The sequence below is a fragment of the Desmodus rotundus genome, chromosome 1 (genome assembly GCF_022682495.2).
Source record: "Desmodus rotundus isolate HL8 chromosome 1, HLdesRot8A.1, whole genome shotgun sequence".
NCBI classification, from domain to species: Eukaryota; Metazoa; Chordata; class Mammalia; order Chiroptera; family Phyllostomidae; genus Desmodus; species Desmodus rotundus.
Genome location: NC_071387.1, coordinates 190,773,329 through 190,798,233, shown reverse-complemented (window position 1 = coordinate 190,798,233; position 24,905 = coordinate 190,773,329). Strand labels below are relative to the sequence as shown.

The window sequence follows — 24,905 nt, the reverse complement described above, 5'->3', positions numbered from 1 at the left end:
ACATCTTGGCTATTGTAAATAATGCAGCAGTGAACATAGGGGTGCATATATATTTTTTGCATTCGTGATTTGGGTTTCTTTGGATAAATACCCGGAAGTGGATTTGCTGGGTCATACTGAGATGCCACTTCACCCCTGTCAGAATGCCTATCATCAGTGAACCCACAAGTGATGCAAGTACTGGCGAGGATGAGGGGAGAGGGGAACCCTTGTGCACAGTTGGCGGGAATGCAGACTGGTGCAGCCATCATGGGTATTTTTTTTTCATTATTTTCACTTAGAATTTGATGGACTATTTCAACTTAAAGATTTATATTGTTGCTGAATTAAGGGAAATTTTATTTATTTTATTCACTCTTCAAATTTATTTTCATATCATTTAAAAATTATATAGTTGGATTTAATATGCTGCCAGTTCATCTTCATACTCATATGGTCTATCTCTTTATATTACATTCTTAAATGTAATAAATTTCTCAGGTTTTTATTTTTTTCTGGATAAATAATGTGTCCTTTTGTATGACAAGTCTATTACCTAACCCATCTATTGAATTTTTGCAAATTTATAAGTGTAGGAGATATAGTACAATTACTAGGAAAAGCCATTTGTCTGCTTGCAGTCTGTTTTATTTTTAATTTAAAGACAGAATAAATTACAGAGTAGTGTGATATTTCTCTAGCACCTTAAATCTGTTTATTTTCATCTTTCATCTATAACCCTCCCTCATTCACACATACACAGACTCATGTGTTGTAATTTTCTTAAAAGTTTGAATATTTACTTGACTTTTGTGGTCTTTGCAGTACTTTCCAACTTCCTAAAAATGGAGAAACATTGAGTCCTTTAAAATGATGTTAATGCACATCAATCTTACTTTATACATCTTAAGGTATAATTGTTCTGACATGATGTAAAATCAATCAAAATTTGGTAGAAGCAACACTGATAATGTCCTAAAGTAATTAAGTTCACAGTAATGAATTTAAACATAAATAGCAACAACTTTGCAAGAAACCATTCAATAGGTGAATGGTTTCTTTTCGCTTGGGTTTCTTTCCTGACTTTTTCTCTGTCTCACATATTCACTGTTGTGCTCTGAAGGTTTTCTGATTGGCAAACCAATCCCCTTTATCTCTGGGCTCTGGTTTCTGTCCTCTGGAACTCTGAAATAGAGAAAATCTATATCTTTGCTGAGCACATTGTGGATGGCAACAGATCCCTGCTTTAGTCCTGACTTTTACTTTTCAGAGAAGCTGGGAATCACAATAGCACCAGCTGTCAACAAATGAACCATGTTGCTATCACCCTCAATCTTACCCAGTTTTTCTTTTGTAATGTATTTTCTTCTTGATGCACTGACTTTAAACTTAGTGACGGTTAGGAAGAGGCCATTTATATGCATATATTTTGGTAAAATCATAATAGTAACTGAGAGTGTCTATTTTTTATCACTGTTATTTACTGAGTATATACTGTGCACCAGATACTATAAGAGATGAATTATATAAATTAACACCTTCATTATATGTAATCACCACAACTTCTCCTCCAGAAGTGTGCTATTATATCACCAAAGATGAGCAAAGTGCAAGCCATTGCTTGTCAATGTCAACACACCAACCAAGTGACAATGTCAGAATTCGACCCAGAGTTGTCTCTCGCCGAAGTCCAAGCATTTGTTTTCAGTATTACTGGGAATGAGGACTAACATAAAGATCTTACAGTAAAGATCTCTGTTGAACAACATATTTAGTAAAGAGCTAAGGAAAGTTCAGAAATCAGTAACTAAATAAGATCAACACTGTTTTAATATGAAAGTTATATCATTGGATTCCTGTTATATAAGGAGTCAAATTCAAAACACAGTGGAAATGTACTAAAAATATTTGTGGGACTTTAGAAAGAAAAGATTGTGGCTTGAAAGAAAAGACCGTGGACTGAGAAAATCATCAGTGCCAGTAATGAGCAGTTAGCAATGACGGACAGAACATGTGGTTACTGACCGTATGTGTAAAAGTGTGATATATGAACACTGGCAGCCTGGGGGGTCTAGGTAGGCACAGAAGGGCGATGCCAGTTCTTTTCTGGACATGACTGGAGTGCTGCATATATGTTTCAGTACAACCGAAGTATTCTGGGAATAACCTAACCCTAGCTACACTTTATGTTGCTGCCCTCTGGGCCAAATATTGAGCAGGAGGGCAATGAATGTAAAGCATGAATTTTCACTGATCTCCTGAGCCCACTGTGAAATTCTTCCAGCCTATGGTAACCAAAAGGAATAGGCTTACACAGCATAAGAGCCCAGCAGAGAAATTACTTCAACACACTACAGGCAATTGACTTGCAGTAAAGAAGGAAAAGAATGATAGCATAAGGCATCCTGAGATATAAGTAAATGAATCCCTTTTGATCTAACCAATCGTCCTCGAGTCCCAAATTAACACTGGCAATATGAAATTTATTTTGAACACACTTTCTCTTTCTAGACAATACTTCAAAGGCACTGTTCTCTTTTTAGCTTGTTCTGTTCTTTATGGGGTTGGTGTCCTCTGTAATTTATTCTCTGTGTTAAATATGATCAGGCTTTATGTTATAATCCAGGTTTTATTTCAAGGTAGCAATAGAAATAACCTTTAACATAAGAGCTACCATTACTATTTTTCACTCAAACACATATACATCTAAACATTTTGGGTAAGAGAAAGCAATAATGTTTACATTTTAATTTCTTACTTTCAATATAATCTTTAATTTTATTTATAAATAATTACAAATCATTCTAACTTTTATAAAGCAACTCCAAATAAGCCAGGAAATAGTCAAGCATAGCTAATCACACCTTCTTAAAGACCAAGCTTCTCACACATTAAAATAAAAACAAAGTGTAAGATTTCATTTGTCAATTTTGCATGCTATAGAATATGCAAATCTCTACTCTAGTAAGACTTAATTTGATCTATTTTTAGTTAGACATTATTTCCCATAGTGATAAAATTTATCATTGAGTTACCACACTTTTACATTGTCAGCTTTTGCAAATATGAGAAAACTTTTGTTTACTAACCAGTAATACAACGTTCAGATTACTAAAACAATCTTTTTAAATCATTTCAATTTAGATTTTTTAAATGTTCTCTGTTCATTTCTTCTGACTTGTTTAATTACCATCTCTCTCCTCTCCATCCTTTCTTCTCTCTCTTTCCCTCTTGTCATCTAGTATGACTTTACCATTTATTCAATAGAAAATTTTATTTTGTCCATCAGCAGCTGTAACAGTTTTTACCATTAGTATCGTTGTCGGTGGTTGAATCACAAAATCATGTCCCTCACTCAAAACTATTTCTCAAGCTGCAGTTGCGTATCGTCAGATGACTCATGTATAATACCTCATAATATCTAGATAAAAACCTCAACACCAACATATTCCAATCTGAATCTATTATGTTTCCCTACCAGGTATTACTATTTTTTCCCTCTTTCTACTAATGACAGTGTCATCTTTTTCTTGGGCCACCCTTAAAAACTCTGATTCATTCTTAGCTCCATTATGTTATGGTTAATTATTTCTCTAAATAGCTAAAGTAATGTACCTTTCTTTTCCTCTATTTTTTTGTACCATGTTAAAGGCATTCATTAGCTCTTTCCAGATTTTAACTATAATATTGCCACAGTTTTTTTATCCTTCAGTTCAGCATGCAGAGTGATAATCAACCATCATGTATTCAATAAAATATGTTTTACTTATCTATTAATTCTTAGAAAATGGGGACAATGTTCCCACCAGACCTATTCTTTCTTACACTGGGCTCCTGTTCTGATTTCTTCACTTCTATACCTCAAGTGCAAGCAGTACTACAATTTCCCTAGTACCTCTTACCTGCTCACTATATAGTTTAGTAACATTATAATGATGTGAAAGTTAAGTATTCATGTTAATTGTATGTCATTCTACCTGCTTAATTACCAAAAATTCAGTCAAATAATAATGTTGGAACGTAGTAGACTTATGAAAATGGGAGAATTTGAAATAAGGATCAAAGAATGATTTGGGGATTGTGAATGAAGAAATATGAATGGAATCTGACTTACTAGACTGATGGTAGTGGCGAGTAGAGCTCATTCATGAATGTACAACCTGCATAGTCTCACAAGTTCCCACATTGAGAAAGAGCCCATGCTTTGTTTAATGCTTGCTGTGACCATCTCAAAATCCATGATAATTTTTATACCAGAATAAGAATGCTCTTATTTTTTGTCCTTTATCAAATTTTACAATTGGTCCTGACATCATCAAGGCAAGAAAAGTATCAAGGTGGCTCAGTGGATTAAGTGCTGGCCTGTGAACCAAAGGTCACCGGTTTGATTCCCAGTCAGGGTACATGCCTGGGTTGTGGGCCAGGTCCTCACTAGGGGGTGTATGAGAGCCAACCACACATTGATGTTTCTCTTCCTCTCTTTCTCCAAAAATAAATAAATAAAATCTTTAAAAAATATCATTTAAAAAAAAGTGAATGCCAGGATTTTGTCTAGACAATTGTATTTGTTTGCATGTGGATGCTTAATCAACTCCATTCACCCACCTCACCTCAAAAAAGGTGGTGATAAAAGTAACTTTTTAAAATATGAAAAGCATTGTCTATATATAGCTATAAAACTTATTGTTTTGCATTGAGTTTTAGTATTTTTTCTAGTTTTTTTTAACTGAAAGCCAGAAAATCTTCCTTACTTTTCTTTATATTCCTCAATGGAAACTATAATACTATTTTCTACGTGGTGCTCTGTATTTTCTGAATAAATCTATTCACACACACGTATACAAATATATGAATATATGTAAAGTTATGAACACATATAAAGTATATATGTACACACATTACTTTTGGATAGAAATGAGAAAAAAGTGTAGAAACTTTTATTGAACTTACATTTTTTCTAAAATGTTATTTATGTATTTTTAAAAGGGGAAGGGATGGAAAAGAGAGAGAAACATTAATGCGTGTGTTGCTGCCTCTCATGCACCCCCTACTGGGGACCTGGCCTGCAACCCAAGCATGTACCCTAGACAGGGAATCAAACTGATGACCTTTGGTTCACAGGCTGGCACTCAATCCACTGAGCCACACCAGCTGAGGCTATTGAACTCAAATTCTTTAAATGTCTTCTGATTGAGCATTAAAACAATTTAAGTCCATTATAGTTCACAAATAGCAATAACATGCAATGGGAATGGATATGGACAGAAGATTAGGAGAGAAAAACAAGGACACAATCAATAAACATTTTAGTAATCACATGAATAAAAAGTAAAACAATGAGATAATGATGTTCAGTTATTGAATAATCAAACTGAAAAAGAAATGGTCTTTCTCAGGAGTAGTGAGGAACCAATTAATCTTTTCTCTAATGGTGTTGAGGATCGTTAGGGTTTTCATGTGTTTTGTAAAATGTTCATATATTTTGCTTAGTAATTCCAGTTCCAGCAGTCTATCCAAATGCAGTAGTCAACGTCCCAGGGAAATATTTAGAAACAGAGATGTTCATAGAGGCATTATTTATATAAAAATCTCAGAAATATCATTATGTTTAGTAATAAGAGAAAGGCTAAATGAAGAATATATGTTGTCTAATATAATGCTGCTATTTTTTGGAGAATTTTGGGTATGAACTTTTAATTGCAAAATTTAAAAGACCAGATGTGTGCATCAGTTTTCAATATGTGTCATAACAGTTCTTAGGGAAAACATTAACAATATAAGTGCAGAGTTACTGTGTACCACTGTCTTCCCTGGGACGACATTAGCAAATTAAATACAAAGGATGGAGCAAAAGCAGGTTTATAGTTGTTTGTATGAGAAATAATATAATAATTAATAAATAGTAATATAAGAATCAACTCTGTGTGTCACATGCTCGCAGCTGTGTACCTACTCTTGTCCACTCTGTAGTTGTGCAAATTACTTGGTCAACCAGAAGTTCTTGTTGATTGAAAATTAATTACATAACCCTTGTTCTTAGAAATGTAGATTATAAAAACAACTTTAAATATTTCTCTATTTTTTGGTATTGTAAATATTATGTACTGTGTGTAAAATATTATTCCTTTGGTGGTTAAGAATATTACAGTTCTTTAGGCTCATCACAATGGCAATATTCGTTTTATAACACCAAAAAGTAAATACTGATAAATATGGAAGGTCAAACTTAGTAAGTGATGTCCCCAGGACATTTCCTGGACACTATATTTTCTCTTTTAATATAAAGCTCCCTGGTAAGAGTTTATTTGTGATTTGTCTTTTTCTTCTATTAAATAGAGCACAGAAGCACAAATATGATTTATTTAATGAACGCTTCCTGAGCACTTACAATTGGGATTCAACTAACCTTTATTCAAAGCCTTTTATATGCCGGCAACATGCTAGTCCCTTTTGCATGTGGATAGCTCTTTAAGTGTGGTGACGGCTCTGTAAAGTGAGCATGGGTTCCCACATTACAAGTCAGGTAGAATGTTCAGGGAATAAAACAACCTGGTTAAGCCACTCTGTGTTTCATTTGAGTGGCAGACATAGGACTTAACCCTAGATCCTCCAATTTCGATGTATAGGTATCTATGCTACATCAAGCTGCATTTAGACAAACCATGAAACAGGTACTCATTATTAGCTTGCATTTATTCAGGAAATACATAAAGATATAATATGCATGCATATGTAATGATAAAGGAAGCAAGTTGATATACAAGTTACTATATGTTTAACACTTCTCTAATTATGTTAAATATTTTAGCACACAGTATTTAATCCTCATAGAGAGTCAAAAAAATAGGTAGCATTGTTATGGACATTTTACTGAAGAAGAAACTAAGCACATATAATTTTATCTTCCAAAGTCTGTTTGGTTCTGGATTCTGTGTTAATTAGTAAGCACATTGCCTCTAACTGAATACAATTTGTTAAAATAAGATATCCGTGGACTTTTAAAAGTATTTTATGGCCTCAACAAAATGTAGGGACTAGTCAAACCTGTTGTAGCAAGGTGTTTTTCACCACAGAAGGATGGATAAGGCAGAGGGGGAGGGAAAGTAAAGGAGAGGTGGTCATGGCTGAGGGAGGGAGAGGAGCCGGTGATGATAGTAACTATGTCTACTGGATGAGTGTATCATGATATGGCTAGCAAACATGTAAGTTATTTTAAAAAGATGAAAAATAGCTATAAGCTTCTGAAAAAGCAATATTCCAGGTAAATTCTCAATATTTTGAGTTGTGTAAGATCATTGCCACTTGTATTTTGATGGTTTGCTTTTATTAGGGATGCCTGTTTACATTTACATTTTTGATGACTATATCACACAATTGATTTACACTAAAATTATTGTCAGGAGAATTCTCTAAGTCTTATTCACAAGTTTTGATTCCAAGACTTGTCTCCACTACCATGTATTTAATATACTCCTACTTTTGGACTCAGCTGTAGTATTTTTCTTGTTAGATCTGATGTAACACTCAAATATTTTAAGAGCCTTAAAATAATTCTCATTCTTCATCAAATATACTGGCTTTTTGCGATATATAAAACTTGTATGGATGGCTTCAGTGGTCATAGCAATGATAAAAGCAATGATCAGAGTGGTTTGGAATCTGAACTTTGAAGCTCACTACTAGAATCCAAGTGCTTCTGCATTTCTCAACATATGTGCATGGTGCCTTCATCAGTTTCTACACTGAATACTCTTACTAAGACGTGTCCATGTGAAGTATAAGGAAATCATGAGAGATATAATGGTGACATATGGGAAAATCATGCCATATCTATCATTTATAGTGTAGTAATTCACTATTTTACAGAAATAAAGTGTATATACAATAAAAGTTGAGGAATTTCACTTTTTTCTTTGTCAATTATCAATACTGTCCCATTAGATCCAAACAAGCTCATTGGTTCTTTGATATCTTGCAAACACTGAAAAAACAAAAAAATAACAATAAAAGTACATTCATTAATCAAATTATTATAATAAATAAGGGAGTTGCTACTTTTTAAAGTTAATCACACATACAGTTGTTTGAAATATTTGATAGATCTTTCTTTTTTATTGACCTATCAATATTTTCCAGTAATCTGCAATTCTTAATCTGAAGTGTGATAATGGAATGAGTAGAGGTGGATTTTATTAGGTCATCTTTCATCTTTTTTTAAAGATTATATTTATTTATACTTAGAGGGGAAGGGAGGGAGAAAGAGAGGGAGAGAAACATCAATCTTTGGTAGCCTCTCAGGCGCCCCCCCTGGGAACCTGGCCTGCAACTCAGGTTTATGCCCCAACTGGGAATCAGACAGACAACCCTTTGGTTTGCAGGCTGGTGCTCATTCCACTGAGCCACACCAGCCAGGGCTCATATGTCATCTTTGACCATAGTATTAGAGGTCATATTTTTATCAACATGTTTCCTCTTTTATTGTGTGTGTGTGTGTAAAATAAATAGTTTCACAGGATAACATGTATTACTTCATGTTTTTACCAGGTATACATCTTTATTAAAAAAATCAGATCATTTTTAAATTTTAATATTATTATTTCAGTAATTATTTCAATTAAAAATGAACCATGGTATCATATTGATATAGTTGCCTATTCTAAATGCTGAATTATAACAAGGGCTAGCCCTACATTTCCTTTACATTCCTTAATTATTTAGATTTTAAAATGTTGCATAACCTCCTGAACTTTCAGAGTAAAATTCAGCATGAGACGTCATCTAAAAAGAGAATTTGCCAAGTCTGTCTCTCAGGGAAAGATCACAGCTTAGCAGTATAATGTTATCTTTCCAGTTTCTATAGTCTGACCAGCATCAATCATATGTTGGATGTTTCTCTGTCACCAGCGAAAATGATTCTTATAACTCTTTCAAGGTAACAGAAGAAGGGACTCAGGATCAGAAGTGTCCATGCTTTCAGTTTCAGAGATTACCTCTGTAATAAATTCTACTGACTGGAACATTGTCCACTTTTCTGAAGAAATCTTTGACATAAGGAGAAAAAAAATAGCCTCTGCCTACTGCCTGGCTTTCCCCAAGCAGCATGATCCACACTGGTTCACTTACTTTCTTCTTTAGAACCTGCAAGTACAAAAGACACACTAAGTCCACAACAGCTTCATCTTTCTGTGGCTAGGGAAAGTTGGCACGGTGTCAGATATCAAACGTCTGAAGCCATTTAAACCCAGTGCACATTGCATCATTGGTTTTGTGGAGAATCTAGAGCCCTTAATCTGAGTTCAGTCTTGTAGACAAAAATCCCCCTTGGTGAATAGGTTCTTTCTCTAGAGCTGCATTGTATCGCTTGGCGATGCTGACAAATCCCTCTGCATGTCATGCCACGCAGGAGCAAGTACCTGTTGACTTCAATTATGACTGTCCACTGGATGTGCTTATTACAGTCTTATCCAGGGAAAACCACCAAGGAAGGCTTACAGAAACACGTGTCGTTTCCAAGTTTGTCCCTGGGATGCTCATTACCGGTGTCTCAGCAAAAACTTCAGGAACAAACTGGCAAACATTTTATTTCATTCAACTAGAGGAGGCCAAATAAAGAGTTGGTTTTCTCTAGAAAAATGCCATAATGTGAAATTTTAAAATTAAACTCTGTGACCTCTTAGAGATCAAAAGTTCTTATATTCCTTTTTTTTTAAAACAATTTCTTCACTTGTGCTCTGAGGGCCACATCAATACAAAAAGATTCAAAATGGATTCTTTTCAATTAGCAAGAATGAGTAAGAATTTATGTCTGGATACTATGCAAGGAAAATCTCATTTAAATCAGAAGTTGCAAGAGATAGGACATATAAAACATAATACAACAGTAGCTCATTACTCTGATGCTGCTATCTCTGCTCCACTTTTCCCCAAGAGTTTAGACTGTGGAGACTTCCAAATTGTAATTGACTTCTAACATCTTCTTTAGGAGTAACTACACATTTAACTGTGCAATTCCTTCACAATTAGAAACAATCCAATCCAGTGCCTCTTTCATTGTTTCTGTTGGTTTGTTTAATATACTGAAACCCCAAACCAAATTAAGTCCCTCCAGGTCTTACATCTTTCAAGTTAAATAAAGGTAGTCAAACAGAAATCTACTGTATGCAGTATCTTTGATCTTTCCATCTCTTTGATCTTTTTTTGAGGCTGGGGAAGAGAAAAGAGAGGGATGGTTAGAAATAAACTAACCTTTATTAAAAGTTTACCACATTTGCACAGACTTTTATTATTTTTTACAGAGATCTTCTGAAGTGGGGATGAGCTCAGTTTGAAAGAGAAGCCTCCTACGCTCAGAGAAGTGAAGCAGCTCGTACAGGTTCCCGTACAGAGGAAAGTCTGAGTTGGGGTTTGAGTCCACATCTCTGGGCCGAAGAGACCCTTTCCCTCTGTCACACTGCCATGCCTCTAGTCTGTCTTAAGCTTAGGTCTTTTTGTTTCTTTGAGCTTGGGGCTGCACGCATTTGTGGAACCGACTCACCCGAGCTAGTAATGCTGCTCTCTTAGTGGTTGCAATAACTGAAGGTCTTCTATAATTCTAAATATATCTGCCAAGAGATCCTTGGAATAGCCATTCAATTTAGATTAACTCCTACACATGTTTACTACACTGCTTTAATGAGGATGCCTGATGTTAATGAGTGAGTGTGGGGTGACTTTGTTCTGGGAGAAAGTGCTGAAGTTTTTTCAGCTGTTCACATCAACTTTGAATACATCCAATCAGTCCTGGAATCCCTGTTATCAAAAGCTATGTACATTACAAATTGTTTTAATTTATTCTGGAGTAATAAGAGGGGGACGTGTGTGTTCGAGTTTCCCTGGCACAAGCAAACAGGGGTAGGAGAGGCATTGCAGTTCCTATTTATCTTCACAATTACAATGCTGACCTCCAAGGGAAAGCTCTATCTCATAGAAACCCTCCATGTCTTGAGTACTTTGGGGTGAGGCATTAAAGGGCATCACTCAAGCTAAATCTCACCGTTACCACTGGACTGTGGATCACTGACGAATGAGCCAGCAGTTAAATGTTTAGCAGGCTGTGACGACTTCGCACGGGAATAGAAAAATTTATTACCAGCCTGCCACATCAGTGCCTGCCCTGCCTGCGTTTTCTCTGGTTCCCTCCTGATGTCTACTCCCACCCCATCTGACAGTGGAACCCTTTCTGGTTCCCCGGCTTCCCCCCTGCCACCCCCTCCTTCCCCCACCCCCACAGGCAGAAAGCTGAGGATCTAAACTGTCACGGAGTCCTGTTCATCATATTTCAAAAGCCTTGGTGCTCAAGATGATGCCATGGGTCCAGGTTTTTTATTTTTTTATTAGTATTATTGATGGCATTGATTTCCCCATGACCTTGCTCAGGGGACTAAAGGGTGTCGGTTCTGCATACTATAGAATTTGTGCAGACCCCAAGTACGTACAGCCGGGTGGGGGGGGTGGCGGGGAGGGCAGGAAGGAGGAGGCAGTGGGAAAGGCAGCCTCGGACAGGAGAGCCAGGGAGGAGAGGAAGGAGGAGAGACAGCGAGAGGAGAGGATCAGGCGGACAGGCTGTGCCAGCCAATCAGAGGCGCGCTCCGGAGCTGCAGAAGACCGAGCCGCGGAGCCCCGGGCTCGGAGGAGCACGGAGCCCAGTCTGGGGCTCTCGGAGGACTGGAGCTGCGTGCGGTGAGCCCTGGGAAAGTCCCCTCTTTGCTTCTCCTACATTAAGTTCCTTTCCACCAGTTAGGGCAAGTCAGCCAAAGGTAAGGCTTCAATAAATGACACTTTACTATGTAGTGACATTAATATCTTTGTGCAAAGGGGCTGCCTTATCCAGTTCTGAGTTTAAAAAAAAAAAAAAAAGCTGGTGAAATCTTCCTTTCGGATTGGTTTCAAAGGATCTGGTACCAATGGGAAAGTTGTGGCTAATGCTTTGTAAGCATTATCGCTAGCATACATTTTTCAAAAGATTTTCTTAACCAGGAATGTTGCCATAGAGCCTATGGAATGTGCCTAATAATCCAGCTGGACTCTGTTTATGTTTATCTGTGGATGTGCCCTGCCCCTGAAGAAGTTGGAAGGGTACTCTGCAAGGCGTATTTGAATAGTGATAGCATCAGAATCACTATTCTTGTCTGTCTGCTGTCATGTCTGTTTGTCTGTAAAAGTGAGGGAAAGCATTGTCAGAATAGAAACCGAGACACTGAAATTGAAATTTTGATAGTGGTTTTTAAATATTGCCTTTCCAGTACCCTTAAAATTACATGCTATCTGAGCACCGAAGCTGCAGCAAAGCAAGGCTCATTTTCCGTTTTCTTCTTTCACTCTTTTTTTTTTTGGTACGAATCACTTCCATAAATGCTTATTAAAGCTTAAGATGAAACTTTTACTTCCTTTAAAGGGCACTATAAATGATGCATGAAAAGGAATTAGGTAGGCTCCTGTGATCCATAACATACTTTATTTAGCATATGCACTTATGTTTGTTAACTCCCATTCATTCCTCCTTGTTAACTTCCCGAACCTGATTTGTTTGGGTCTGGAAATAATAATAATTTTGTCTTCATCTTCATGTCTTACAAGCAAGGTAAAATTATGCCTTACGCATGTTTATATGCCTCTGTGTGTGTGTGTCTGTTGTGCGTACAGATGTAGAACTAGGAAAACCTATCATATGTAACAGGTGAAAATAGAATTTTATTAGCTAGTTATTAAAGTGTTTCTTTATATTCATGCTTGGTGTATTTAATGAACTTTTAGATTAATCAATAGTAAATGCACCTTGCTATTTGCCTGCTAGAAATCAGGAAATACTAAAGTAAAAACCTTAGCTAAAATTATTATGGTCTTCCGTTTGCTCAGGTGATGCCATCACTGCTTTGAGCCGAGAGAGACAGATCAGAGAAAGATTTTATTATGCAGCCAAAGAGAAAAAAGGAAAGAACTACAGGCTCTGGCTGTGTCTTGGAACCTTTATTTTCCTCTCTAGGATCACCCACAGATTTTTCAAAGCAGGGGGCTTTCCTTCTGCAGTAATTGTTTCTCTCTGTTTTTGTGGACTTGTATTTTCAGAGAAAATATTCCAAATCAAGAGTTTGGGATCCAGACTAAGTCTCATATGAACCTTGTCTGATGTGGACAGAGGAAGGAGGAAGAATTTGATAATTAGTAGGAATTAGTTGTGTAGTCTTAGCACTCCGGTGCAAGTACCAGTCATCATTGCAGTTTCTTTCAAGCCTCCTGTTACGTGTGTAATTTTGGATTTCCTGATAATAAATTTACCCAGGTCAAGACATTTATGCACTTAATGAAGCATTCATTCAATGGGCCTTAGGGATAAATATTTTATAAACTATAGTGCTGATACTTTTTCACAGAGGTAGCCAATTTAAGAGGAGGTGGAAAGAAATTCATACTAATGGTCAAGTTTGATGTCCTAGCAAGACAAGAGTAAGAGGTAAAAAATGGTGATTTCCTATTTCCAATGCAACAGAAATGTCCAAATGGAAATAACCCAATTGCAAGAGAGAAAATAATAGTGGAATGAAGGTAAATGTCATAAACTCTATCTGCTAATCCTCTGTCCAGTGAATGTTGGATATAATTAGTTACAGTAGTTGCCAACATGGTCAACAGCAACCAGTGCTCGAATAAAGTCTATACATTGAGCAAATTGGAAAATATTATTCCTCCTGATGATCTGCTACAGATGGATGTAGTGGAATCATGAGTACAAATGGGTCACTTAGTCCAACTTTGTAAAATCTTTATATAAAGAGCGCTATATACAATAAATATAAAGTACCTTTCACATTTGGTTCATACAAATATCATTCTTATACTTTCTGTTGATTTTTGTGGTGTGTTGAGTACAGACACATGTTTAAAAGTTTGTCCCACTTTTCCTATATTTGGCTTGTTGATGATTAGAAGAATGTGGTATACCTTATTTCTTTGCAGCCTGACATAATTGGCATTTGGAATCTAAACATGCTCGGACACTTCAACAGATCAAGGATAAAACACTTTAACTTGTTAACCTGGAAAAATTTACCTATCTGGAATGGCTATATCAGTTGTAGTGGAGTCTAGTTAAAAGTAAGAGAGAGAGAGAGATCGAGAGATTAAAGACAGCAAGGGTATAAGGTGTTCTTTTGCTTTTCTTAATAAGGAATCCAAAGTCTTTAATGTGCTTACTTATATGCCTTTCTTATAGTTGCATTAGACACATCATAGAACTATATTCTAGATTAGAGCTTCTTAACTCTAGTTCCATTGATATTATTGGTTGTATAATTTTCATGCTAGGAGAACTAGCAGAATCAGTTTTCTACCCAAAAGATGACAGAAGCAACATCTCCAAATTGTGACAACCAAAAATATTTCAAGACATTGTTAACTATTCCCCATGGATAGGGACAAAATTGTGCCCCTCTTCTACTGAAAACTGTTGCTCTAGGGAAAAGAAAACCGAAGGATGAGCACAGAAAGGGGCCACGGATTGCACTGTTTGTGCAGACAAATGTCTGTGTATATTGTTCCGTTTGGGTGTCTACGGTAATTCCCCTTCTCTTTCTTTGAATGGATTTCAACTTGTAGGTGGTTCATTAGATTCCTAATGAAAAACTGTGGGAGAGCTTATCAGTATAATTTTTTTCTGAAAAGTGAGACACTTGTCTGTATATTATTGTATCCTACATCTGTTTATAAAGTATATATAGTATACTGTACATAATATATAGTATATTATCATAGACTAACATTTATGGGATTGAGAGGAAATAAAAATTGGAAAAAACAAAAGGTAAATGTTGAATCTGGAAACAAATTTCATTTCTAGTTTTCATTCCAGATGAGTCTTTATTATAAATAATAAATGAAAGATACTGATTCTCTATACTCCATGATTGCTTTCTCTTTGGGGAGGAAGGATATATATATATAAAATGTTTGCAGTCTCAGAAGAGATATTCACTTCAGCAATCACATATGCTTAGAGTAGTGTATGGTGTTCTAAGACTTGAGAAATAGAAGTAGAACACTTTGGTTTAAGAAGCATACTTCATAACTGGTGGTGATGTAAAGCATAATGGGGAAAAATACCAAGCCTAGTGGTTTTAAGACACAGCGGTCCTTGGATCCTGCCATGGGTTACTTGTGTCACACACATGTCACCTTTATGTAGAGGCCATTCTCCTCATCTGCAAAAGGAGATAACAGGCATGAGAACCAAACAACATGAAGTGTGGAAATGGGTTGTGATTTATAAATATCTACACCAATGTTGGTAACTTATCACAGATTCAATGTCTTTGGCAATTTATTTTATGAAAATTGACACAAGATTGTAAGTCTTCCAGGTATTTTAGGGTGGCTAAAAATCTCTAAGAAATGGTGGTATTAGCACTTAAACACTTTTCATAGATGAAGTAGTACATCTTCACTTTGAAATATGTGATTAAAATTATGGATAAACATCAATTTCCTCATATATGTCTATATTTCCCCATAATATTCGCATTTATAATTTGTTCAAAAAATGCAGCAATCTAAAACATAGAATGTACCTTGAAATACACTCTTCAACAATAACCACTATTACCGGTTTGGTATACATTACCAAATAATTTTTAAATAGATAGATTAATGTAGACAATTATATATTATTATGAAGTAAAAGTTATATAGAGATGTATGCATTCAAACAGCATATGTAGACAAACATATTTAGATAAAATAAACAATTTGATATGATTGCCAAACTAATTCGATAGCATATTCATTCTTCCATGTGATTACATCAAGAATTTGTGGATATTTAACAAGAAACCAGTAAATTGTAATGCGCAGAACTGATATTTAACTTTGGTTCAGTGTTACGGGCATACATTTGTCTGCAGCTTTCTCTTCGTCAGGTAGAGGTAATTCCAGATCGGTCAATGGCCCTGACACATGGAGTGCTCTACAGTTTGACTAGTGCATATGATTATATAGATATACTATAATTCATTTAAGTACTCCCCTGTATATTTTATTAAACGACGAGTAAGACCAACACAAATGAAATAATTTAGAATCTATTATTGCTGAGAGTGTTTAAAGAGTGGCAAGAGTTCCAGAAAAATGAGTGGACAGTGGTGAAATGTAGGAGCAGACCTAAGAGGAATATTTGCTTTAGACAAACTGTGCGAACGTAGCTTCTGTGGATACCAGAATTCTGTGTAAACTTCTGCAGTGCTGAGCCACATGCATTTAGGAAATGTATTGGTAAGGTGAGATAAAATGGACAAAGTGAGACCCCTAGAAGTATTTGAGTGAATTATATGAACAAAGCATATATTTTACTTGTCCAACCTCTGAAGAACCATGTCGTATTCAATCTTTTACTTGCACCACACAGGGTACGATAGAGGAACTGCAGACGTCTTCACTGAAGAGAGGACTTGAACTACCATTTCCTTTTCATTTTATCTTCAGATGACCATACATATCTTAAAATAGATACTGTCATTATATTTAGGGCTTTAGGGTCAACACATATGATTTATGTGTAACTATGCAGATCTGACGTGACTGGCAATTTTAATTAATCCCATTATTTTCTGTCAGTCTGATACCAAACATTTTTTTAAATAAAATATATTTATTTGGGTTAAACTCACAGTTATCAATGGGGTTGAAATGAAGACATTTAATCTATTCAACGGATAACCTATTATGTCATCATATTACTAAGAATTTTTGAAACCAATGTTGGAATTAGCAACTCTTATTAATAGTTACTCTGAATGGAAGTGAAATTGAGTGTACCAGACTTGAAAAGCAATTTTCAATCCATTTCTTGAGAAAGGAAAAAGCAAATTCACTTACATGCAACTTATGGGAATAAATCACTAGGATATAATCCAAAGTACCAAAAATGAAGAAATACCTCAAAAAGTTTAAATTAATTTAAGAATCTGAATACCTCAAGAAGTTAAAATTAATTTCAGAATTTAATTAAGAATAAGAATATATAATAAGGACTTAGTGATAATGAATTCCTTTAGCTTTCCCTTGTCTGGAAAGCCCTTTATCTGCTCTTCCATGCTAAATGATAGCTTTGCTAGATAGAATAATCTTGGATGTAGGTCCTTGCCTTTCATGACTTAGAATACTTCTTTCCAGCCCCTTCTTGCCTGCAAGGTTTCTTTTGAGAAATCAGCTGATAGTCTTATGGGAACTCCTTCATAGATAATTGTCTCCTTTTGCTGCTTTTAAGATTCTCTCCTTATCTTTTTATTTTATTTTATTTATTTTTATTTATAGATATATATTTAAAATTATTTTATTGTTGTTCAATTACAGTTGTCTGCATTTCTCCCCACCCCTCTACCCCACCCCAGCCAAACCCACCTCCCTTCCCTGCTTCCACCCTCCCCATTGGTTTTGTCCATGTGTCCTTTATAGTAGTTCCTGAAAACCCTTCTCCCTACTGTCCCTTCCCCATTCCCCTCTGGCTGTTGTTAGATTGTTCTTAACTTCCAATGCCTCTGGTTATATTTTGTTTGCTCTTTTCTTCTGTTGATTATGTTCCAGTTAAAGGTGAGATCATATGGTATTTGTCCCTCACCGCCTGGCCTATTTCACTTAGCATAATGCTCTCCAGCTCCATCCATGCTGTTGCAAAATGTAAAAGAGATTTATTTAAGAAAAAGGAGCAGGTCAAAACTATGAACAGCAAAATGACAACAAACTTACAACTATCAAAAAGTGAACCTAAAAATCAAAATCAGACTAAGCAAACAACTGGAACCGGAATAGAATCACAGAAATGGAGATCACATAGAGGTTGTCAGTGGGGAGGGGGATGGGAGAGAATAGGGGGGAAAGGTACAGGGAATAAGAAGCATAAATGGTAGGTACAAAATAGACAGGGGGAGCTTAAGAATAGTATAGGAAATGGAGAAGCCAAAGAACTTACATGTATGACCCATGGACACGAATTAATGGTGGGGGAATGCTGGTGAGGGGGATGCCGAGTGGAGGGGAATGAAGGGGAGAAAAATATGGGACACCTATAATAACATAATCAATAAAATACATTAAAAATAAATAAATATTTTTAAAAAGAATATACATAGTGATGCATTTATGAAATTTGAATGTAATATATTAAACTTGATTCAAAATTTATAAGTACTGTGATTTCAAATATTCCATTTAGTTGCATAACATATTGAGACAAGAATGTGTACCCCCCAGTCTTCTATAGTGTTTATATATATTATCTATGCATATTTAAACACACATATAGTTAGTACATTCTAGCTGCAATGTGTGATATAATTTAAATGTAGTGAAACTATAAAATAAAATTATTTTGGTAGTATGCAGTCTTGATGCTTTTATTAAGAACCTGCTTGTTGGCTGATTGTTTCAATTTAACTTAACAATAGCTGAGAAAGCCTTGTGTTATTGATTAAAACATAAACCAGTTCCTGAAGACTATTCAGAAGATTTTCAATTCTGGTGATTGCAATTCTACTGTATGGAAGGGTGAGAATTCCCCTCTTCTACCTCTTTTTCTAGTTCTTACAGCTAAGCTAGTAAAATCGACACAAGACTAGATTAATGGGGGGTGGGAGCCAGTTTAATGTGTGTGCATGGGAAAAACAGTATGATTTGTATGTGTTTCTGTCAGATCGTAGAATGAGGCTCATATAATGATCAAACTAGGCACCTTTTTGTACTGTTTAGACAAAAAAAACCCCAATACATTTGTGAGAAATTTACTGGACAGAAAAGTTAGTGATCATTAGAAAGGAGTATAAGCAAGGTTTGCACTTGGGTAGTAAATTAGTAAAGGCATTACAAGGTTTACTTACAGACATTTTAGACTCTGAATATTTCAGCTCTTGTGATCAAGGTGTCTCTCAGCCCTTCAGGAGTGGGGGAAGAGAAGACATGGACTGTGCCAGAGTGAAAGCAGTCGAGACAGAAGAGGCTGGATGATGTGCTTAACGTGAAAATAATGCTGATAGAAATTGATGTTGTATAGGACATAGAGCTGCTGGGGGAAGGGAGGGTAATGGACACATTTTGTGTGCTGTTGGAGAGAGTTGGCAGGACCAATGAGAGGAAAGAACTAGGGATAAGGGAGTCTGGCAGGGATAGGAGGTCAGGCAGTAAATAGGAAGAAATTAGATTTATACATTTTTCATTGTAGATGTCTGAGTGGGGTTGGAATGGAATTAGTTGAATTCATAAGTGTGGAATTCAGAGGAGAGCTGTCTGCTGGATATAAGAAATCAAGTGATCACACATATATCACATTTAGAGTAAAGAAACTGAGTATGAATGGAAAGACGAAAAGCACAAGGATCGGAACCCGCAGCAACCCAACACCCATTAATTGGAAAAATGAAGGAAAACCAGCACAAGCAGTTGGGAAGCAGTAGCTGGAGAGGGAGGAACAAACCCCACAAGTGAAGTAGCTTGAAAGCCAGAGGAAGACACTGTCTCGAAACACATTTTACATTATTGAAATGGGAATGACCAAGCACATATAAACAGATATTCAACACACACATTGTGGCCATTTTCACTTTATGTATAAAAATTCACCTTCATAATGTTTAAGTACATCTTTGAAGGGCTTTATTCATTATAGCTGCTTATATTTTTAAGACATCTCTCTATTTCTTTTTATCATTTTTATTGTCATTCTATTACAGTTGTCTCAATATTCCCCCTTTGCCCCTCTCCACACATCCCACTCCCCACTCCCACAGCCCATTCCCACACTGCTGTCCATGTCTGTGGGTCATCCATACATGTTCTTTGTCTATTCCTTTCCCTCCCCCCATTCTTTCCACCATTATCCCCTTCTCCCCCGTCCTCTGGTCACCTTCAGTCTGATCCATGTTTCCTTGCCTGTAGTTCTATTGTGTTCATTAGTTTATGTTGCTCAGTAGTTAATCATTTTCAAGTCAATGTGTGCCTGGCATTAGAAACAACTGGAAAGTTTCTTGATATCATAAAAGCAAATATTGACACAAAATTATTGGTTTAATTACCCATGCATTTTATTCATTAATATAGTTCTTGTTCTCTAATGTTTTTATTGACTTTATATAAAGTTTGATGTTGCATTTATTGCTTTTCGCATCTGAAAAGTTAGCAACATAAAATATGTTTTATTTATTGATAAGAAAATTTTGCTTCTTGCCAACCCCAAATTATGCAAATAATTATAATAAAGTAAAAGTAGATATGAAAACTCTCCTGTAGCCAATATTCCAATTAAGGGACTGTATTTTTTCTTCCCCATTCTACAAGTGATTTATGTCTACCCTGTGAGTGTGGGAGAAATACATTAAAAACCTAGACATAAATCCTCAGCTTCAGCTGCAGGTGTGACGTGACTTATAAAGTTATAAAACTGATCTATAAGCAAATAGGCAAGGTTACCATACCATAGATCATTCAGTGATTCCATATCAATTAAATTGTTCTTTTCATACACCTTTTCTGACACACACATACGTACACACCACCTTATGAGTTGGCAATCACACTCTTTTTCTTAATCTAAAGAGACAATAATCAGCTTCGTTAGTGCCTTATCAATTAAGCTTCACTTAAAATATTTATATTCTCAGATAAATTAGATATTACTCTGAAGCTCAGTTTTATGAGCAGAGTCACAATAATATTTTGAACAATTTTAATAATTTATAAATACTGCACATGACTACATTGAAAGCTAACATGATGGGCAAAATAATGGCCCTCAGAGATAGCCAAATCCAAATTCATGGGACCTGTGAATATGTTACTTTACATGGCAAAGGAAGATTAAGAATGTAGAAGGAATTAGGTTTGCTAATTTACTGAGCTAAACTAGAGAGATGGAAAAGAGAGACAGACAGGTGGTCAGTGTGATAACCTGTGACAAGGACTCCATCTGACTTGGCTGGGTTGGAATATGGATGAAGAGGGCTGAGTATCAAGTGCTTTGGGCAGCCTCTAGAAACTGGAAAGGGCATGGTAATGGATTGTCCCTGAAAGCCTCCTGAGAGAAATGCAGCCAGGCTGATACCTTGATTTTAGCTTCATTGTGACTCATTTCAGACTTCTGACCTGAGCCCTGCTTACTTCTGATCTCAGGAACTGTAAGACAATTTTTCATAATGAAGGAAGCCACTAAGTTTCTGGTATTAGGTTGGCCAAAATGCCTGTATTTTTCCCCCATGAAATAAAAGGCATATTTTTTATTTTCACCAATAACTTTATTAATTTGGACATTTTGAGTATGTCAGGATCTGCCACTATTGGCTTCCAGGGGGTAGGGGCCAGGGGTGGTCCTAAACATCTTCTGATGCATAAGACAGCCTCACAGCAAAGAATTATTTGGCCAATGCGTTAATAGTACCAAGAAAGTTTGCAACCACTTTTGATGTGTTCAATCTGTCACAGCCCCTTCTCCATACACTGCACAAATCTTTGTGTGTGTGTGTTTCAGTTGTGTTTCTACTTTTCTTGAAATAATAAAGCATACTATACTGAAATGTTGCATATTTTCTTCCATCTTCAACATTATATTGGCTGCACAAAAATTCACCAATTTTGATATATTTTTCTAAATGCACATTGACATGACAGCTGTCACAATACAATCTAACAAAATTGTTTCAAAGTTAAAGACAGCTAAGCACTTCTAGAGCCATTGTACAGCAAAAAACTTAAATCAACTTTTTAGCCAAACCAATATTTTGTTAGTAGCAATAGAAAACTAATATAGCTAGCATAAGGAGATATATTAAATTTTTCCTTTTTTAAATATTCTATTTATTTTCAGAGAGTGGAAAGGGAGGAAGAGAGGGAGAGAAACATCAATATGAGAGAGATACATCCATCAGTTAGTTGCCTCTCACATGCCCCCAAATGCAGACCTGGCCTAACTTAGGCATGTGCCCTGACTGGGAATCAGACTGGTGACCTTGTGGTTTACAGGCCAGCGCTCAGTCCACTGAGAAACCCCAGCTAGGGCAAGTCCTGCCTTTTTAATAAAAACACATCCCATAAATATTCTGAAAATAAAGATGTAATAATTATACCATTAACCCAAGACTTTTATTACTTGTTATTAAATTGATGAAAAATTATTATATTGAACCTGAAGGATGTTTCCTAGAAGAGAATGTAAGCTACAGTGTTTCCTAATGGAAAAATATAGTGTATCTTACCTAATCTATATTCTCTTGTCCTCAATAAGTATATTGTGCTGCTATTTATGAGTTTACTGAACTTCTGGTTTCTGTATCCAGATGTGGTTTAAAACATATTGAATTATTTATACAGCTCTTTTAGGTATATTACTAATTTATGTAACAATGCAAACATTATCAGAAAGTAAAATATAGAATGTATAGTACGACAAACAAATGAACCTCCATTTATTACACGTTTGTAGTGTAGGACATATTTATTCAAATTTGATCAATTTCATGTATAAAAAAAGCAAAGTTAATTATCATAGAACATTTTATAGCCCTCAAAGTATAAAAGATATTACCTGGCATGATTAATAAAGATAGATTTAAAGTGAGAATGTAAAACTGTATTCTTTTACTAATCTAACCACTTTATAAATAAGTACCTGGGTTGCTGCTTAACCTTCTCGAAATTTTTAAAAAGGGAAAAAGTTATTATCCTCCTCACTTGAATGGCTTTTTTAATGCTTGAAGCATAACATTTATGAAAATGTTCACAGAAAAATGTTAAGCACAATTCAGATGTATAAAAATAAAAGAATGAAGTAAGGCCAATCATCTAATATTGTTTGGGTAATTACAATTTTAATTCAGTCTTTAAAACGTCTCTTGGATATTGTTTGCTCACACCTGGATGCAAAACTCTATTTAACACATGGTCCTAAGAGTGGCGGTGTGACCTGTGCACCTGCGCACGAGCCAAACTGTGACAGGTGGGAGAACCCAATGAATACTGCAGATTAGCCTTCCCTCCACAGGCAGGTTGATGTGTTAGAGGCACGGGAACAAATTCCCCATCTGGGCCTCCAGTTCTTGATGAGTGCCGTGATCTGCTTCCCTGTCTGGGCACCCAGAAGCAGATCACTATGAGTCACATGCTATCCTTGGTACATGAGCAAGTACTATTTAATGTTCCTCAAGTATTTGGCTTTTCTGATTTATTGCATAGATTCTATTAATTTGTTAAGTAGTAAGTGTGCAGTATAACAAGCCACATGGTGAGAAATAATAATGACTTCCATTTCCCTTTCTTCAATCCCTACTCAGCTGAAATCTTCAAAAATTATAATTTTATCCAAATACACCTTTCTCTATATACCTATATGAAATGTATGTGTAAACATATACATGTATATATGCATACATATAGACTGAAGAATCATAGACTATTCACATAGACTATTTAGAGTAAATGTGTTCTTTTATTCATACTACTCATAGCACATTTTATGTGTATTAGGTCATGACAATATCTCCAAATGGATGTATCAATCTGCTTCTTCCTTGTCTTTATTGTCTCTTCTTTTACCATGTTTTCAGCCTTGTTTCCATCTTTATCTCCTACCACACTGCAACTCTTTGTCACTCTTCAATCTTATTCATCCTAATTTGTGTGTGTTCCTGTATTAATCAGCTCAGGCAAAATGAAAACTACCATTAACTGTGTGGCTTAAACAACAGGAATTTATTTCTCAGTTCTAGATTTTGGAAAGTCCAAGATTAAGGTACGAGCCGATTTGGTTTCCCTGTGAGAGCTGCCTTCCTAGCTTATAGATGGCCACCTTCTTGCTCTGTCCTCACATGGCAGAGAAAAAGCTTCCTTGTGTCTCTTTTCATAAGGGCACTAATCCCATCACGAGGGGCCCAACCTCATGACTTCTAAAACAAATTACCTAACTCAGGCCCATCTCCAAATACTATTACATTGTAGGGGCAGGGGTACAGTGTCAACATAAAAATTTGAGCAGGGACACAAATCAGTTCATAACAGTTCCATTTCCCCCAATTTGCAACTATTATTATTGTTGTTATTTTCATTATTATCTCTGAACATCCTGTTTCCTCCTGCTGCCATTTGTGATTCTCCCAAGCATTCTAACCTCTTCAGTCTCCTCCTGTCCTCTCATTCACTTTTCTCCAAAGGCACCTTACTTGACTTGTAAGGATTTTGCCTGAATACTTTAGCCAGGAATTCCCCTGAAATTCTTCAATTTTAAAGACTAAATCCACACTCCTTCCCTGTAATGTTTTGGGAAACGATCATCAATTAGGTCATTCTTCACGATAGGTTAAAGGTCCTAAATACTGCCTGGCTGCTGTGCTCAGTGCGTACTATAAAGTGCTGTCTATTCAAATGTTTTTTTTTTTTTTCTGTATTTACATAGATTTGCAAAATCTGTGATATTTTGTGTTGTCTGTGATATCTGATGACCTTTTTTTCTAGGTTTATTGAATGCACATGTAAAGTAAAATTTAAAATCATTGTCTCAGAGTTTTCAAAAAGAATTTCTGGAAAATTCTTTTTCCAGATTTTACTTTGAGCTGTTTAGCACTCACTTGAGTAATACAAGGAAAAACGTGAAATGACTAGGATCAGTAGTATATGAATATCACTTGGTCTGAAATTGCCAAGGCATGAATCACACTTTCAGATGAGCTACTCTTCCCAACTTCAAAGGAGTGACTCAGGAGATATGGAAGAGTTTGGAAGAGTTTGTTTCTCTGATAAAGCATCCCACTCCACTCCAGTTCAATGCTGAGGAGGATGTCATGGATATGCAAAGAAGGTATTTTTAACACAAATTTAGTAATAGCATGCAGGAAGTGCTGACTCTTCCAAGTGTAAAAGTGTGGCTT

The 24,905-nt window shown here is 35.9% G+C and overlaps 1 protein-coding gene across 4 annotated transcripts in view; it reads left to right on the top strand.

The window, feature by feature from the left end:
* Window positions 1-24,905, top strand: part of LOC112321026 (cadherin-18) — a 591,686-nt gene that overhangs the window by 212,997 nt on the left and 353,784 nt on the right. For 2 of the 4 annotated variants that reach the window (XM_053914025.2, XM_071219730.1), the window contains exon 1: window positions 11,682-11,774. The exons of the other annotated variants lie outside the window; for them this stretch is intronic. The gene's annotated coding sequence lies outside the window, so the exon portion shown is untranslated. Of the gene's footprint in view, window positions 1-11,681; window positions 11,775-24,905 lie in introns of those variants that run through there. 4 annotated transcript variants of the gene reach the window in all.